Here is a 17,359-nt window from a genome sequence, read left to right on the forward strand (position 1 = left end):
AGGCAATGTAAAAAAATCTCGCAACAATGTTTTAGTGAACACCAAAGGGGTGCAACATAAATTCACCACAAAATGACAATAACGTAAGCACATATTGAATTCTAACACTAGCCACAATACAAAAAAGATATAGTCAAAATAAAACATGGAATTCCAAGTATGGCATGTATACATATGTGTCAATCAATCAAATGTACATTCATTGTCAACAAAGGGAGTCAACAAAGGGATTGCATCTTGAGTAGAACTTTTGAGTATCTGCATTATAACATCGATCATCTACCATAGCTAAAGCCATCATCTTTGCACACTCTAGCAGTACACTTCGATAACAAAAAGAAAGGGTAGAATAAATTTATGTCACACATAACTCAATGGAATATTCAAACAAATGGAGAAACAACAATCCATAAATCCATAAATCCACAAATCCATAATGTAATATAGCAAAAAATGGCAATCCAAAACCAAGTGGCATGGGGAAGCTCACTAGTCATACGGGTTCTCTCCAGCATGTACATCTATATCATCTCCAACATCCCCTGAGGTACCTACATCTTCTTGCTTTCTTGGGCTCCTATGCAGCATAGGGATCACAAAGGTAGACATGATATCCTCATCCCTATCAACAGCTGCACAAACGCGGCCTGTGTGTAGGCATGCTGCTCGGAGAAGTGGCATTGTCCCACAACCGAGCTCCAAGCATATAACATTAGGTGGAGAAAGCATCTCCATGAAGCATGCTACTACAAAGGGCACACTACACTCCATCACACCACGCAATCCCCCCCCATAGGTGACCTGGCCCGCACATCGGACGGCAAATGGTGATAGACTACATAATCCTTGGGCTTCATGCCCAAAGCCTCAAAGCGAGGCTTCATGCCCAAAGCCTCAAAGCGAGGCACGCTCTCTTGGCGAAATGAAGCTACAACCATCCCATACCTCCATGCAATGAACATCATGGAGGTACAATACTACAAAGGACACAAGAAGACATTCTAAACATTTTCCAATCATGTAAAGTTGACAATGCAAAAAAGTGGCCCAGGGCAAAGCTAATTACCTAAGTGCGTAGTCTCAAGCTCTCGTAATAGCCATATGGGGAGGGATGCATCACAATATCTCTCCTCAATATCTCCAAGAAGTCAAAGACACGACAGTAGTGCTCCACCCAACCAATAGTGTCTCCTATTCAATGCAAGGAACATTATGAAACAAAGTAATAGAAACTACACATTTGTAGAGTGGCTTGGATTGTTACCTCCTATGGATGCCATCACAAGCAGTGCTCCAGAATCTGATAGAGTAGAAGCTACCAGTGAAACACCATAGCAAACATGATCCTCTGAATGCGCATCCCATTGTGGATGTGGAACCTGTCCGTGGAGAACTCTGCCAAATGGGAGATCCAAGAACACCAAATTCGCATCCCATGACACTAATCTTCCCTTCCTTAAGTATTGTGTGCCCTTACTTGCACACCTAAGCATATGGTCATGGACTTGAGTGTAGGTGGTGTTCTTTAATCATGCAATGAAATCATGTCCTATCTCCACATAATCACCAGTTACTACAATACATTTGGGCTCTTTGAGTTGTACACAGCAAGGCCTATGTATCCTCATGTGACAATAAACATAGGACATGGATTTCTTGACATGTAGCCTATATTGCCCACCTACACAAAAAAAGGTAGACGCATAATGCAAAGGAATAGAATTCTTAAAGATTGTTACAAAGAATCCTTTCGCATAGATTGAAAAGTAAAGAAAAGGCAATAGAGACATGCATACCAAATGGTTATAATGGCTCTTCTTCCCACAGATCCTGCGTATCATCCACGTCACATGGCTCATGTAAAATTGGCCGATTTACTGGACACTTGTCTTAAACCAAAAACAGGCAATAAGGGTTTACAAATCAAGTCACATTTCACCGGGAAAAATGGCCTAAGTCTTCTTTGTAAACTCAATGAATTTTCAAAACCAAGACAACAACCCCCATAAGCTTTTCAAGGCCTCATGCTCTGCGTGGCATACAATAGGATTATATGAAAGCCTCACTAGCCTTGTAAAATAAAGTGTGGTCATGTCCAGAAGATAAACATAAAAGTATCATAATCTGATCGACAATATATTTTCCACACTCACCTCTTTGCTCCTTGGCCTCAAACAAGTCCTTTTCATTTGCTAAAATGTGCCCCTTTGCCATGTTGAGCCACCAAGGACAATTTTCCGTTTCCCACTCTATGAGATTTTCCATCTCTTGAGGGTACATACAAGTGGCCTCCTCTGCAGCATTTGTCCACTTCCTAGCCATCGTTGGGATCGATGCAATATATCCTCTCTCCTTCAAAGTCGAAAATAACCTAGTTGAAAAACTACACATATAACATCGCATGCTCAATAGCTCATTACCGATACATTGAAGGACTAGTGTCTAAATAGCCAATTATTGAAGTTACCTAAATACCAATCTCTGAGCGGCCAACTGCACTAATTGCTTGTTCTTCTTAGCCTTGTCGGTTACTCCCTTCTCCTTTTTCTCCATACATGTCTCTAGAGGAAACATGGCCTTTCTTCTCTCCAATTTGATTTCCTCATAGTATTCCAACAAGGACAAATCTGTAGGTAAGACCAAGCGCCCTAGAATTTCAACAAAGCCCCTCAAGATGTCTCTTGCTGAATGTAAGATATTCTCAAGCAAGACTTCCCTACGTATCCAACTACATAAGAACAAAAGATTAGCACATTAACCACAATGATCAATTCATAGAGAAACAAGTTTAGGGAAAAATCACTCACTTTCTATATAAATGATCACCATGGGCAAGGTGGTACATGGCTTTAGTAGCCCTACTTGCCTCCAATAGAGACAACCATAAGACGTTTGATTCGACGGGGGCTTCATATAGTGCAAGGAGATTCACTTTCTCCAATGTTGCATAGCTCTTGCAATCCCATTTTAATGACAATACCTTGTCATGCCATGCATCCCCAAGTCGAGGGTTGATGATATTGAGAATCTTTTGGATACTTCGATGAATACAAGAGTTAGTTTTGGTAAACTGAAATACCTCACTAGCCATGAGAATAGCCTTACCTTGCCTATCCGATCACCATAACGTGATGCAAGGGACTCTACCTCCTTCTCCTCCTCCTTTTGCAACTCTTCTTCTCTTAGTGCCGCCCTTTTTAGATCAAGCTTCTTGTTCAAAGAAATTGTCATTTGAACCTATATGACCATGGCCATTGAGTAAGTAGAAGCATGAACAGTCAAATCGTGATTACAACGTACATTGTAAACAAGCTTTGCTAAATATCTTCGCGTCAATGAATACCAAGGCTTAACACCCTTGGTGTACTTCTTCCTAATCTCCATGATGAGCCTTCGATCGCTTTTCGTGGTGACAAGTCATGCATGTACGAGGACTGATCAACCACACATATATTTATACAATTGACACTCATCCCTCAATGTAGTGGGAACCAAGGCATGTGTATTGAGATTGAAACAACATGGCATGTTAGTTCCCATGAATTACTCACATTGAATTCATGTTAATTATAGTGAAAAAAGAGACTCACAAGGTCATGCGTTGCAAACTTGAGAGCAATGCAATCTCGCTGACCTTGCATGGATCAATGATTGTGCAAAGGACTTGATAGTGTTTATCCTTTGTCATTGAGAAACTCTCATTGATTGCCGCAATCCATGCCACCAATCGGTGGATTTCCTCCCATACATAAAACATGTGATTGGAGAGTACTGAGAGGGTTGGAGATTCAGAGAGCTCAAACTCCCTGTTGATTTCTTGCTATAATGGATCCCAAGAAGACATCACCTCATCTATGACCATGGATTCCTTATGGAGCAATTCCATAAGGACACAATGAATGCTCCTTTTTTAGGGACATATCCCTCCTTCCCAAATGCCACTTTCAAGCTTGACAAATCTTCCTGAAGTCCTCTAACTTTGGCATGAGGTAATAGCCTGCATAATAGAATTGGTGTTCATGACAACTAAATAACCTGGTTTTTTTCATGATGTCCTCCCCTTGGGCAAGGTACAAGTTTTCTTCGTGCCCCTCATCACTAGGAATCTTCGGACAAACTACATAAGGCACCAATGCAAGATTTACCTCATGCGGCATGAGCTCATTTGTCTACCTCATGTTGACACTGTGTGGCATTTGCATCAAGCACTTGACTCTCCACCTCACCCCTAACATCTTCTCCTGTGCCTGACTTTCCAATACACAACTGACTTGGTCCATGTCACTGGGTAAATGCACATGGTCACTTTTTTGTTGTCCTCATCTTCTTTTGTTTTTATTTGTAGAACTTTCTTTCTTTATTTTTGAAGTTCCATGGAAATAACCATAGCAAGTAGGAATCTCCTTGAAGATGTGATGTTCATGGCGATGGAATTTTTGATGTTCAAAGCCTATGGATCTTGCCATGGCTACTTCCATGGAACTTCAAATTTTTTTTAAAAAGCCATGTGGGCAGGCCTCGCCGACGTAGCTTGCCCACCATAGGGTTTTTAAAAAAGAAAAATTGTGCACGGTCCATAGGCTTTGAACATCTTCCATGGCACTACAAAGTGGCTTTGAACATCTTCCACATTCCATGGCTTTGAACAAGAGCCTCTTCTTCTCCTAGCCTCTCTACTTCTCCTATTGTCATGGAAAATTAAAAAAAAAACCCGTGAGTAGGCCGCACAAATGGCTTTGAACATCTTCCATCTTCCATGACTTTAAAAAAACCCTCTTCTTCTCCTTGCCCACACCAAAAATCCAGGAAGAAGAAGAAAGCAACAAGGGGAAAGGAAGAAGAAGAAAGTGATACCCTAGATATAATAAAAGAGACAAAAAGTTGTGCGGTATAGGGTTTAGGTTGTTTTTTTTTAATTGGCTAGAATTAAAAGTACAACACAACACACATACCCATACATGCCACCGCTTGTTTTGCAGAGTGGATAGAGGTGTTGCTTGAGAGTCCAAAGGTTGTTATTTTTTTGAAATTAGTTAAGATGCATAAATTTTTTAGACATTTATGTTTATTGAGTTATGTACGAATCTGATGTTATGAAAGAGAATATTGAGGAATGATGAATATTAATGCTAGCATCTTTTCTTTTAAATTGTCCTAGTCTTATGATTCTGTATTTTAAGATAAAGTATGTCAAAGGTCTTCAGCTATATTTTAGCTCTCTAGGTAATGTGCAAGTGAAAAAGGTGGTTGTTATAATATAAAAAAGCATTAAAATTTTTAAAAATCAAAAATAAAAAAATAAAAAAACATGACCAAGAAGATAGTCATTACCATGTGGAATCCTGGTAGGTTTTTGGAAAACCACAAGTAGTGGTACCATAAGACTGATGCCTTGATTTTTCATAGGGTGGAACCTTGTGTCTTTGCTTCACTAATAAATGTTACTAGGCCATTACTTTGATTCCCACGAGGTGGTAGTTTATCACTCTTCATTTCATAAAAGAAGCAAAAAAAAACACACACACACACACACACTTTTGTTATGTAAGTAATCATCTAATCACATGCAGTTTTACTTCCAGAGCTAACATATAGCTTTAGATGGTTTGTATGTGCATCATTGTGTTTAAGACTGTGGTCATAACCATAGGCATATTTTTTGAACTCAGTTCATGAATCATAGACTGCTTGTTTAGCTATTTCCTTGTTAATTTTTGCTTGTTGCTCCAAGAACATATTACTTGTTATTATTGTTGCCATGCAGATCATCCCAAGCCTTAACATTGCTTTCATCCTATGACCTCAAATCTTCTTTAATGACATCTTCTAAGGATGGAATCTACGTCAAGAAGGGGTGCATGTTAAGTTTTCTCGAAGACTCTATCACTTCTATGGCACCATAGTCGGCCACCACATATTTTGACATTCATTGGCCTAGGCACTAGAAAATTCATATTTCTCTTGTAATAGATTATTTTACATGTGCGATCAATGCTTGTATATGAAAGGCATGTCATGGGATAATAAGATTACAGTTACTAGCTAGGACAAGGTGTTTGTACTAGTGTAGATAGTCTTGGATGCACTAGGACCTCATTTTTAACATTGGTCGGCCAAGTGTAAACATTATGAGCCAAGTATAAAGGTCAAATTGTAAATCTAAATCCTCATTCTTGTATGCACTCTTGTATGCTCTCAAGTGAAGATAGTGCTCTATTATTCTCTCAAACCTTACCTGTCTCTTGCCTTCAATGCTTGTGTGAGTGTGTGTGTGTGAGAGAGGAAGTGAGTGAGAGCAATAGCTCACTTGAGGCATGGTGGGCAGTGGCTTTGTTGAGCTACTTCGGCGTTCTTCCATTGATAGAGCTACCACAAGGAGTCCCTAATTTAAGCAAATGAGATAGAGGTAAGTGAGAGTTACCTCACTAATGCATTTCATGTTTCCCATGGCATATTGGGTTCGGGTTAGAGTTTAGGCTCCCCGAGGCATGAAAGAAGAGACCCATTGAGTGGCCGAAAGACACGACAAGGGTGTCATTTGTAATGACAAGGAACATTAGCTGGAAACACAATCAATTAATGGGCACAAGTGTTGGTGCAATATTTTCATTTTCATGAAGATATGACTCTTTGTTGGAGATAGTTGGAGAAGGCCTTGGTCTTTTGTCCGTAAGCTGAATCACTAACATCAAAAGCAAGATCACATTGGTCTAGTTCTCGTTGGCCTAGTGGAAGGGTGAGGAGGAGGAAGAGGTCATGTGGTCTACAATATGGCATTGCCTTCCCAAACCCTAAGCAATGACTTGCCCACACACACTCACATAGGTTGCAAAGGGGAGAGAGAGTGGAGAGAAGAATGAATTCATTGTTACATAAATGGGAAGGATACAACATGAGAAGAATGAAATCTATATTTTTCAAATGGGAAGATGAGAATATAACATGAGGAAATTTTCATAAGTCAATTCTCATTATGCCACCCAAGAGTAAGAGGGTGCCCGTTTCTAGTTCTAGTTCATTTACATGTGTTTGGTCTTGATTGCCAGTTTCGTCATGATTCAAGCATGATGCCCAACATGTGTAGACATCCTTTAGATGCTTACAACATGGCAAAGATGTATCTATAATAATACAATGATGACATGATGAAACGTGCATTTAAAGGAATCAAATTAAATATTGTGATTATATGAATATTATACATCCGTGTTGATGCATTGCACGTTAAAAACTCTCATTTCTTGTATCTAATAAAGAGTCTATACTTCATTTAATAAGCATGTGGACATGTGGACACAAGATGCTAATAATGGATTTCACTATCTGCCTTTCAGCTTAAGGCCCTTCTTTCAGCTTAAGGCCCTTCTTTATCATAGCATCCATTATAAGGACTAGTGCCCTCTTGGTTTTCTTAGCGTGTATGGGAAGCTTTATTGGGCTGTGGTTTGGGCTTCATAATTGCAAGGATAGTATTTCTGTATGAGTGTGGAAAGGATGTTACATTTGATTTAACACATGCACGCATGCACACACGCATGCATGTATGTGTGTGTGTGTGTGTGTGTGTGTGTGTGAGACCAAAATAATTACATTAAGTCCATGTGATACAATGCTTAAGTTACATAAAAAATGGAAATTCTAGGAACAAAAAATGAAAAGCTAAAGTTGGTACTAGAACTGAGAGTGTATGGATCTCTACCCTCATCCTCCTAATATATCCCTCATTGGGAGCTGCTGCATGGTGCTCAGGGTGGTGGGGCTGAGCTAGTAAGAGAATGTCCTCCATGGTGGGAGATGATGGTCACAATTTGCCAGGAGTATTGAGGTCATGGGCAAGGGCGCCATGCTCTGCAAAGCTTAGTGGCTCTAACTAGTTGCACTCCTCTTGATTAAGCTCAAACAGTTGTCACTAGGATTCAGGTGATAGGTGGGGGTTGTTGTAGAGGTGTTTGCATGGGATCCAAATGGGGGGGGGCTCTAAAAGTCTCTGTCTATAAGAAGTCTATAAGTGCCCTCTACCTCACTAGCGCTAGCTTGTGGTGTAGTAGGGACTCTCTGTGTTTGCGGAGCTCCAAGAGGAAGAGTCCTAAGCATCTTTGATCATCATGGTAGTCCATGACCTAGAAAGTGGACCAAATCCATCACAGAAGAGACAATGGAATCTCCCCCTGATCTCGTAGTATTCTGGGCACCTACATATGTAATGCTCCTTTGTCTTAGTCTCAATGTGTGACGTAGCTCACATATCCGATCTGCTAGAGCAATCCTCATTGGTCCATATCCGATCTACTAGAGCAATCCTCATTGGTCCATATCTGACTGTCTCTATCCCAATAGGCAGCTGATGGGAGAATGTCTAGATCTAGCCAATCGCACACCTCACTCCAAACCTCACTCCAAAGATAGGCGTGTATGCATGTATCTCGGTTGTGTGATGAAACCATCATCTTTCAAGTGAAGCACTAAAGAGAATGCGAGGGAGAGGGAGAGCTTGAGTTCCTTGCAAGCAAACACGCCTACATAAGAGAGAGCAAGACACGAGAGAGATGGATGTCTAAAAAACATTCTTTGATCTTCTTCTCTTCTCTACAACCATACATCTAAAAAGACAAGAGTACATAATATAAGGGAAAGTACTCTCCTACAATAACATACAATAGTCGGTCCATAGTGTGAACTCAACTATATGAGTTAGAACTATAACTATGCCATAACTCTAGTACTTCAAAGTGGCTATCACATAGTCTGCCATCCACTGGTGGCATATCAACCATAATATCACCAACCATGCCAGTGGTATAAGTGCGGAAGGTATCACCCACGTGGGTCATCAATGTTCATAACACTAGTTGAGCTCAATATCTCAACACTCCCCCTCACTCTCAACTCCACACCCTGCACTCTAAGTCAGCTCCTAAACCTATGAAGCTTCTATGTGCCCAATGCCTTTGTGAAGATGTCAGCCACCTGATCCTTTGTGATGACATATACTAGATCTACATCACCTACTAGAACCTTCTCCCTCACAAAGTGAGAATGCACCTCAATGTGCTTTGCCCTAGCATGCTATACTAGGTTACTGGCCAATTGTATGCTACTCATGTTGTCACAATAAATGTCGATTTCCCTATCCACCACGGGTTCACCCATATCACCAAGCAGCTTCTAAAACCAAGTTACCTCACAAGTTGCCATAGCAGCACCCCTGTACTCTGCCTCTGTATTCAATAAAGAAATTGTTGGCTATTTCTTACTGCTCCAACTCATATCAACACTCCCAAACAAAAACATAAAACCACTTGTAATCTCCTATCTTGCGACACTACTAGCCCAATCATCATCTATAAACCGATGTAGCTATATTTTTGTACCATCCTCATAGAGAAGTTCATAATCAACTATGGACTTTATGTACCTGAGAATCCGTCTAGCCACATCCAAGTGTGGCTTCCTAGGGGCTTGCATAAGCTGACTCACAAGTCTAATAACATAGCTAAAATCTGGCCTAGTAATTGGTTATGTGGATCAAGCTACCCACTATGCGCATGTGCGTAATGGGTTCCTAGCTCACCTATATTTGTGGAAAGCTTTATGTTCTAATGGCATTGAAATAGGCTTATAGCCTGCAAACCATACTTGGACAACATGTCCAAGCCATACTGTCTTTGCATAGTAACAAAATGCCACCACGAGGTGATCTCACCACCTCTATGCCCAAGAAATACCACATCTCACACCCAAATCCTTCATCTTAAATTTTTACTTCAAAAGCCTCTTGACATCATGTATATCTACATCACTATCACCAGTGATAATCAAGTCATCCACATAAATGACTAATAGCATGATCTCTCTATCTATATTTTTCAGATAAAGTGAAAAATATGCATTGGATATCTAAAATCCAATGGTAACAAGATACTCCCTAATCATGTTTGACCATGCTTTGGGTGCTTACTTCAAGCCATACAAGGATTTACATAACCTATACACAAAATCTAGGTGTGCATCACTCTCATAACCTGGTGGTTGCATCATGTATACTTCTTCTACCATGCAAGAAGGTATTCTTTACATCCATATGATGTAAAGACCAACCCTTTGTTGCAACCATAGCAATGACAACTCTCACAATTGCCATTCTTGCAACCGAGCTGAATGTCTCCTCATATTCAATGCCATAGGTCTGCACATAGCCAATGGTAACCAATCTCACCTTATATCTGCTCACTAAACCATCTATGTTATACTTGACCTTACACCTGCTCACTGAACCATCTGTGTTATATTCAATACACATAGGTCTGCACATAGCCAATGGTAACCAATCTCACCTTATACCTGCTCACTAAACCATATGTGTTATACTTGACCTTATACATCCACTTACATCTAATCGCCTTCTTTTCCTTAGGCAAAGGCACTAACTCTCATGTTGCATTTGCATCAAATGCTGCCATCTCCTCATTCATGGAATCTTCCCATTTTTTATTTCCAAGTGCCTGGCCAAAACAAGTAGGCTCCAACTTATGTATTGCTTTAACCATGTAAGTATAATGATAGGCTATATATCTATCATATCTCAACCTATCAACAGGGTACCTAATCCTCATAGACCTACATACACGTGGATCACTGCTAGGTGTCCTCAAAATATCCTTGGTTCTCCTTACACACTAGGAGTAACTGCCTCAAAGCCACTAAAGTCACCATCCACATATGAGTGACTTGCTGATAGATCATGCACAAAAGGTTTATCTACCTTTTCCTTCCCTTTATGTAATACATGTGTACCTACATCTGTCTTTGACCTGCCTGACCATGAACTAACATTGGATCCATTGCTCTAGAGGACTCTCCAAGTCCATGAAACACCTATGAGATTGTTGTTCTACATATGGTGGAACATCAATACTTCTTACATCTGAATCTTATGTTTCCTTCACTGATTGCGAAGTGTACCCGCATGTAAACTATCTCTTGATTCCTTTCTTTTTCAAGAAATCACTGAACTCATTGGAAAATACTCTCCCCCACCATTTGATCTTTGGAATTTTATTTGTATGCCTTTTTCCTTCTCGACTAAGACTTTAAATCTTTGAAAGTGAGCAAACACCTCACTTTTAAATATAACATAATACATGTAGCCTACGATTGTTGTAGTCTTGATTGGTCCCCATACATCTGAATGCATAACATCTAATGGCCTTGCACAACTGACATGCTTTTCATGTGCAAAAGCATGTTTAGCCTGATTACCAAGCTGGCATGCTTCACATACTCTATGCATACCATCAACCTTAAACTTGGCAAACCTGCAATAATATTTGGGCCTACATAGACTTCAATTGCTGTGTATTCACATGACCAATGTGCTTATGCCATATGTCAATATCTACAATGACACTTGTTTCATGTAGAAGCATGGCTACCTTTACCTTGGGCATGTTCACATCTAACGTAAATATCATGCCGTTTATGTTACCCTTTGTAACCAAGTGACTGATTTTTGAAGTTTTCTATAAAACATCCTTGAGGATTAAACCTCACTTAAAGATCCTGCTCAATCATCTATCCAATAGAAACCAGGTTCTTTGTGATATTTGGAGCATGAAGTACATCTACCGAGTACTTCATTTTTCCATAGACAATGACACTTTACCAACATGTGTAATGGGATACGCGATATCATCATCTGTTTTTACATTACTTGGTTTTTCCATTCTACACATGTCTCTAAACCACTCACCATGTCTCTAAACCACTCACCATGAATGCTCATGTGGTTAGAGGCACCATAATCCACATACCATATATCTTTAGATCGTGCACATCTCTTGTTGTGGAACTGATCATGTGTTGCATCACAAACAACTGCTCACTTCTATCATCACCACCTTGTTTACTTGATGATGCATAGTTGCCTTGTTGTAACTTTCCACTTTTAATGTCATTCTACTTTTTAAAGTAGTCCTTAGCCATGTGCCCTGTTTTGCCATAATAATAGCACTCTATGCTATTTGCACTGTGATTTCTTTGCCAACCACCTCAGCCCTTTGGCTCCCCCTGCCTCTAGACTGGCCTCTTCCACCTGTGATTACTACTGCTAATAACTGCTATGAATCATTGTACTATTGTTGTCCATAATTCTGGTTTCCATGTCAGCCACCACCTTGGCCTCAATCATGACCTCTACCTCTTCCTCTACGTAAATTAGAGTAGAAGACATGTTATGAGATGTTTTTGCTTTGTGAAGAAGACTCCTCTCACCAAGAGACTTTTCTTCTATGATCAACATAGACACTAAGTCCCGAAAGTTGGGAACATTATCCCTAACTGTAATGGAAGTCTTGAAGGGCTTGTACTCTTTACCAAGCCCATTTAGATAGACACTCACGGGATTCAACAATGCCGTTGATAGACCCAAGGGATTTAACAATGCCCTTGATCTTTAAAGCATACTCATTGATAGACATGCTTTTCTTCTGTATGCAGCTTTTACATGTGCAGTTTCCTTGCCTTTGTGTTGGTCTAGAATAGCTGCACCAGAGGTTCTACCATGTAACTGTTAGAGTGTTGGCATCCTGCATGTGTCCTACCATTGTGTTTGTGACACTTATTGAAAGGTAATACATGACTTTTGTTGCACCCTGGTTACAGTCCTTGAATGCCTTTACATTTTTGCTGAGTGACATTCTCTATGCAACTCTGGAGGCTCCTCATTGTCTCCTTCCACATAGTCCCAAAATTCCTTACATCTGTTGGAGTGACATTCTCTTCATACAACTCTGGAGGCTCCTCATTGTCTCCTTCCACATAGTCCCAAAAATCCTTTACATCTGTTGGAGTGACATTCTCTTCATGCAACTCTGGAGGCTCCTCATTGTCTCCTTCCACATAGTCACAAAATCCTTTATCCATCAGGAATTGGTCATTCTAAACTTCCAAGCATATAAGTTATTCTTGGCTTCTCACTAACAATCTGATTGATTCCATCAGACATGTTTGCCTGCAACAACCAGAAACCTACAAACATATAATTTATGTATACAACCTGTAACATAACAGTATCTTGACTGCCAACGATACTTGAACACAACTTGTATGTCACTAAATGTGACCAAAGTACATGTATATACACCCAATATCATTAATACATATGCAAACACTGTCTGCACTCCCGAAATGCATTGTTGCACTGTAATAACCAGATTTCAAGCAGAGAGTTCTAAACTTTAACTTCCTGGAACTTTCGAGAACACCTTGCAATGATTGAATGGAGACCAAAATACGCCTAAAACACGATTATGGCCGCCAAATTATAGTACAAAGTATTGGGCACCTTATAGGCACCTCTAAGACTATGAAGGCAGCTCCTCAATCGGAAATGTGTAGCTCTAAGAGCTACCCAAGGGTTGTCGTACCTAAACAAGAAGGGGAAGAGATGATGATGCTCTTCCCTATGTACTACTTCCTTTCTTGCTTTATTCTTGCCTCTTGCTTGCCCCCTTAGCTCTCACACAAACTGGAGCTGTGATACCATAAAGAGAATACAGGGGAGAGGAAGAGCTTAAGTTTTGTGTAAGCGAACACACACACACAAGAGAGAGCAAGACACAAGAGAGAGATGGATGGCTGAATTTTCTTCTATCTTCCTCTCTCCTCTAGAACCATATATCTAAAAAAAGAGTACATAGTATAAGGGAAAGTACTCTCCTACAATAACATACAATAGTCAATCCATAGTGTGATCTCCAACTATATGAGCTGGTGCTATAACTCTACCATAACTCTAGTACTCCAAAGTGGCTGTCACACAGCCTATCATCCACAATGGTGGTTATCAATCCATAATCTCACCGACCATGCTAGTGGCATAAGTGCAGAAGCTATCACCCAGGCGGGTCATCAATGCTCGCAACACTAGTTGAGCTCGATATCTCAATAGTGGTCATGGTAGCCTGTATAATATCATGTGGCATAGATGGCTTACTTCTGATCATCTGTGAGATCATCATCACATGAGGTCTCTCCATATGTTCCCATCCATCATATACATCCTGAGTCTCTAGGCATGTGGGCTTCTCCTCACCCTCCATTTCAATTTTTGTGAGCTCCTCCTCACCCTCTATTTCTATGTCATTGGGTTATTTTTTCTTCTTCCTTCTCTTGTGATATAAGGTTGGCCCCAAAACTATAGCCTCATATAATAGTATAGGAGTGACCAATGCATCAAATAACCATAGTTTTGTTCTAGGTTCTTGGAATTGTACATGAGCACACTTGTTCTCTAATGATCCCAAGGTTGCATACCCTTGTGTCAATCTAGCCTCTAATATCTAGCCTCTGATGTCCTCCTCATAGAGAATGTTGGACCGGTAAAAGTGATTCCCAAGTACACATATGAAGTGACATACTCCATTGTCTCTCCTTTGTATGTAAACTGTGGGGTAGATATGCCAATCCACTATGGTGTGGCATTAAAGATCATAACCTTGGTCTTGCCAAAGTTCACAGAGGCCCCATGCAAGATTTGCCAATCCAGTGTGGTGTGGTGTTAAAGATAATAACCTTGGTCATGCCAAGGTTCACAAAGGTGTGCTACCTCACAGAAGGCTTACAAAGCATCCAAATGTCTATGTAGCCCAGTGAATGTGAGATGAGGACTATGTCACTTGCATATACAAGAGGATATGTATCAGAACTCCTGCTAGTGGTGCTCCCTGCCCTCCTTGTCTATCCAACCAATCTAACACCTCCTCAATGTAGACTCCAAATAGGGTAGGGGATAATGGGCAACCCTGCTTTACTCCTCTCCCCTTAGGACATGTACTCAGCCCATCATCACTGATTCATATATAGGGAGAGAATCACTCGTGATATCTCCATTGGGACTCCCAAGTTCTGTAGTCTCCTCATTAGAGTTGGGCTTGTGCGACTTTATCAAATGTCGTGGAAATCTACAAAACAGCAATAGATACTCTTCCTGTGAGCTCTCCCCTCCTTAATGATGGCCCTCGATGTGAAAATATGATCTAATGTGGATTGCCCTTTCCTGAATCCTACCTGCCCTAGTGCTCTAAGTTGCAATGCCTCCGCCCATCTACTCAGCTCATGTTCCAAAATAGATCCATAAAGCTTGGCCAATTTTCAATCATGATAGTTCTATGGTTATTTGGATCCATAGCATCTCATGCCTTCAGGATAAGTACGATAGCGTTACATTATCAGCTATAAGGAAAGCCCTTACAAAGAGCCCTGCTAAACACATGGACTAGTATGGTGCCAAAATGTCCTTGGCCTGGGAAAAGTGTTCAGCTACCAAACCATCATTTCCCATTCTGTAACTTGTCAATGGCATCTCTCACCATGCTTAGAATGAAAAGGGATGGCTATGAGCTCCTGGGGGGTGGGGTATGGGTGTGGCTGATTAGTGACCCAATAAAGCGAGGTGGCGTAAGTGTGTTAGGAATTCAGCAAAGTAATCGGGGTCTATTGTGGCAAGGATCTTAGAAAAGCCTCCAAGCCTCCCTATAGTCATGTCCCAAGAATAGTTGGTATAATTCGCGTTCAAGCTTGGCTAGGTAGGCTCGCTTTTTCCTTTGCACAAGGCGATGAAAAGCAATGCGGGCATGGCAATGTGTGGTGGAGCCTTGGACTACCTTGTGGTGGAGGTGGGTTCAGGTCTCTCGGCATTCCTTATCATACCAACTATTCTGTGGGATGTTTTCATAAGGTGGCTTGGAGGTGGCTCGAGTATGAGGGAAAACTATGGATGCTGATGTGTGGAGTTTATCGGCTAGCTGGGTAGTAAGTCATCCATGGGACCATGTGGATCTAGGTCAAAGAGGCTACGGTAGAGGTTGAGGTGATCGGAATAGACGAATGAGGTTTCTTTGGTGAAGTGGTACTTCGAGTAGCGGGGATAGGGTGTGGTGGATGGTTGAGTGGTGTATCTGCAGAGCAGGTGAGAGAGAATGCTAGGTAGGCATGATCGCCTGCAGCTCCAATAGATCTAGGTGAGATAATGAACCCCAAAATAAGAGGTATCAGTGAGAGTGAGCCCATGAGATAGTCCACTGTACTAGATCAATGTCTCTTAGAGTTACATGTGAATGCTCTTGAGCCTGGCCAATGAGCCATGCCATTAAATATGGCCAATTCATGAGCTCCCCCCAAGTCGAGTAAGTAGTCTCCATATGTTGCGTGGTGCCATATCTGCTGCTGCTGAGAGCAGTCCAGGCATTGAAGTCCCCTCTAAGAAGGATGTCTCCTATCCTTGAGAACTCAGCTACGTCACTGTAGAGAGAGAGAGAGAGAGAGAGAGAGAGAGAGAGAGAGAGAGAGAGAGAGAGAGAGAGAGAGAGAGAGAGAGAAATATATATTAACATCTCCTAAAGGCTGAAATGGCCCATGAGACCAAAACAGGGTACAACAGATGATGAGTGACGATGTCTCATCATAACAAATCTGAAAGAAAGAATGAAAATAGTAACATCCTAAGAGAGCTAAGAATTGAAAGCTGAACCGCTGAATCGTCGTGGTAAACTCCTCCAGTGGTGGGCAATGATGGCTCGAATCTGTCGATGGTGAGGGAGTCGTGGATGTGATCCTCGTGGTCGTGGGCATCTCGCTCTACAGATGGCAATGGCTCTGTCCCAGGGTGACTCCTCTGGAGGGTGGTCTGCCAGGTAGGCCTGTAGATGGGGGAGTAGAGGCTTGTGGGGTTACAGTGCTGGCTCTGAAAAAATATGTGAGGGCTCTCTGTCTAGGCAGCTCTGGTCCCACTGCCCTCTTGTCCCTTAATAGGCCCTCTCTGTGGCGTCTAAGCTCAAGTATGAAGAGCCCTAAGCACCTTTGGTCCTCAAAGTCCATGATCCGATGACGTAAAGGTCTAAAGCCTTCACGAAACAGGTAGTGGTACCTCCCTCAGATCTTATAGTAGACAGTACAATGACATATATAGTGTTCCTCCGACTCCACCTCTTGATGTGGCAAAGCCGGCATATGCGGTCCTCTAGTGATATATCCTCATATCAACCTGTCTGTATCCTCAGCCAGTGTGAAGAGGTGTGAATCTGTCCAATAACACTCCAAATACCATGTGAGAGGTGTGTGTCCATGTAAGCATGGTGTATAATAAACCCGTTTCCGAAGAGAGGTGTAGAAAATGACTATGGTAGTGTGCCATTTTCGTGCCCAACGGTTGCGGGGGCCTAACCCATGTCCTCTTTGTATCTAGTCTCACAATGTCCATCCCAATCACCCGATTCAGCTCTAAATGGCTGAGATCTAAGAATGGGCAGTCCAGGCTGTAAGCAAAAGGTGGGAGTGCATCAATACTCATGCCATGCAAGGC

At 41.4% G+C, this 17,359-nt stretch overlaps 1 pseudogene; it reads right to left on the reverse strand.

The window, feature by feature from the left end:
* Nucleotides 1-489: 489 nt before the first annotated feature.
* Nucleotides 490-12,921, reverse strand: LOC147627995 (uncharacterized; annotated as a pseudogene).
* Between the last annotated feature and the right edge of the window lie 4,438 nt (nt 12,922-17,359).

This window comes from Cibotium barometz, chromosome 20 (genome assembly GCF_041138505.1).
Source record: "Cibotium barometz isolate CiBa-2024 chromosome 20, ASM4113850v1, whole genome shotgun sequence".
NCBI lineage: Eukaryota > Viridiplantae > Streptophyta > Polypodiopsida > Cyatheales > Cibotiaceae > Cibotium > Cibotium barometz.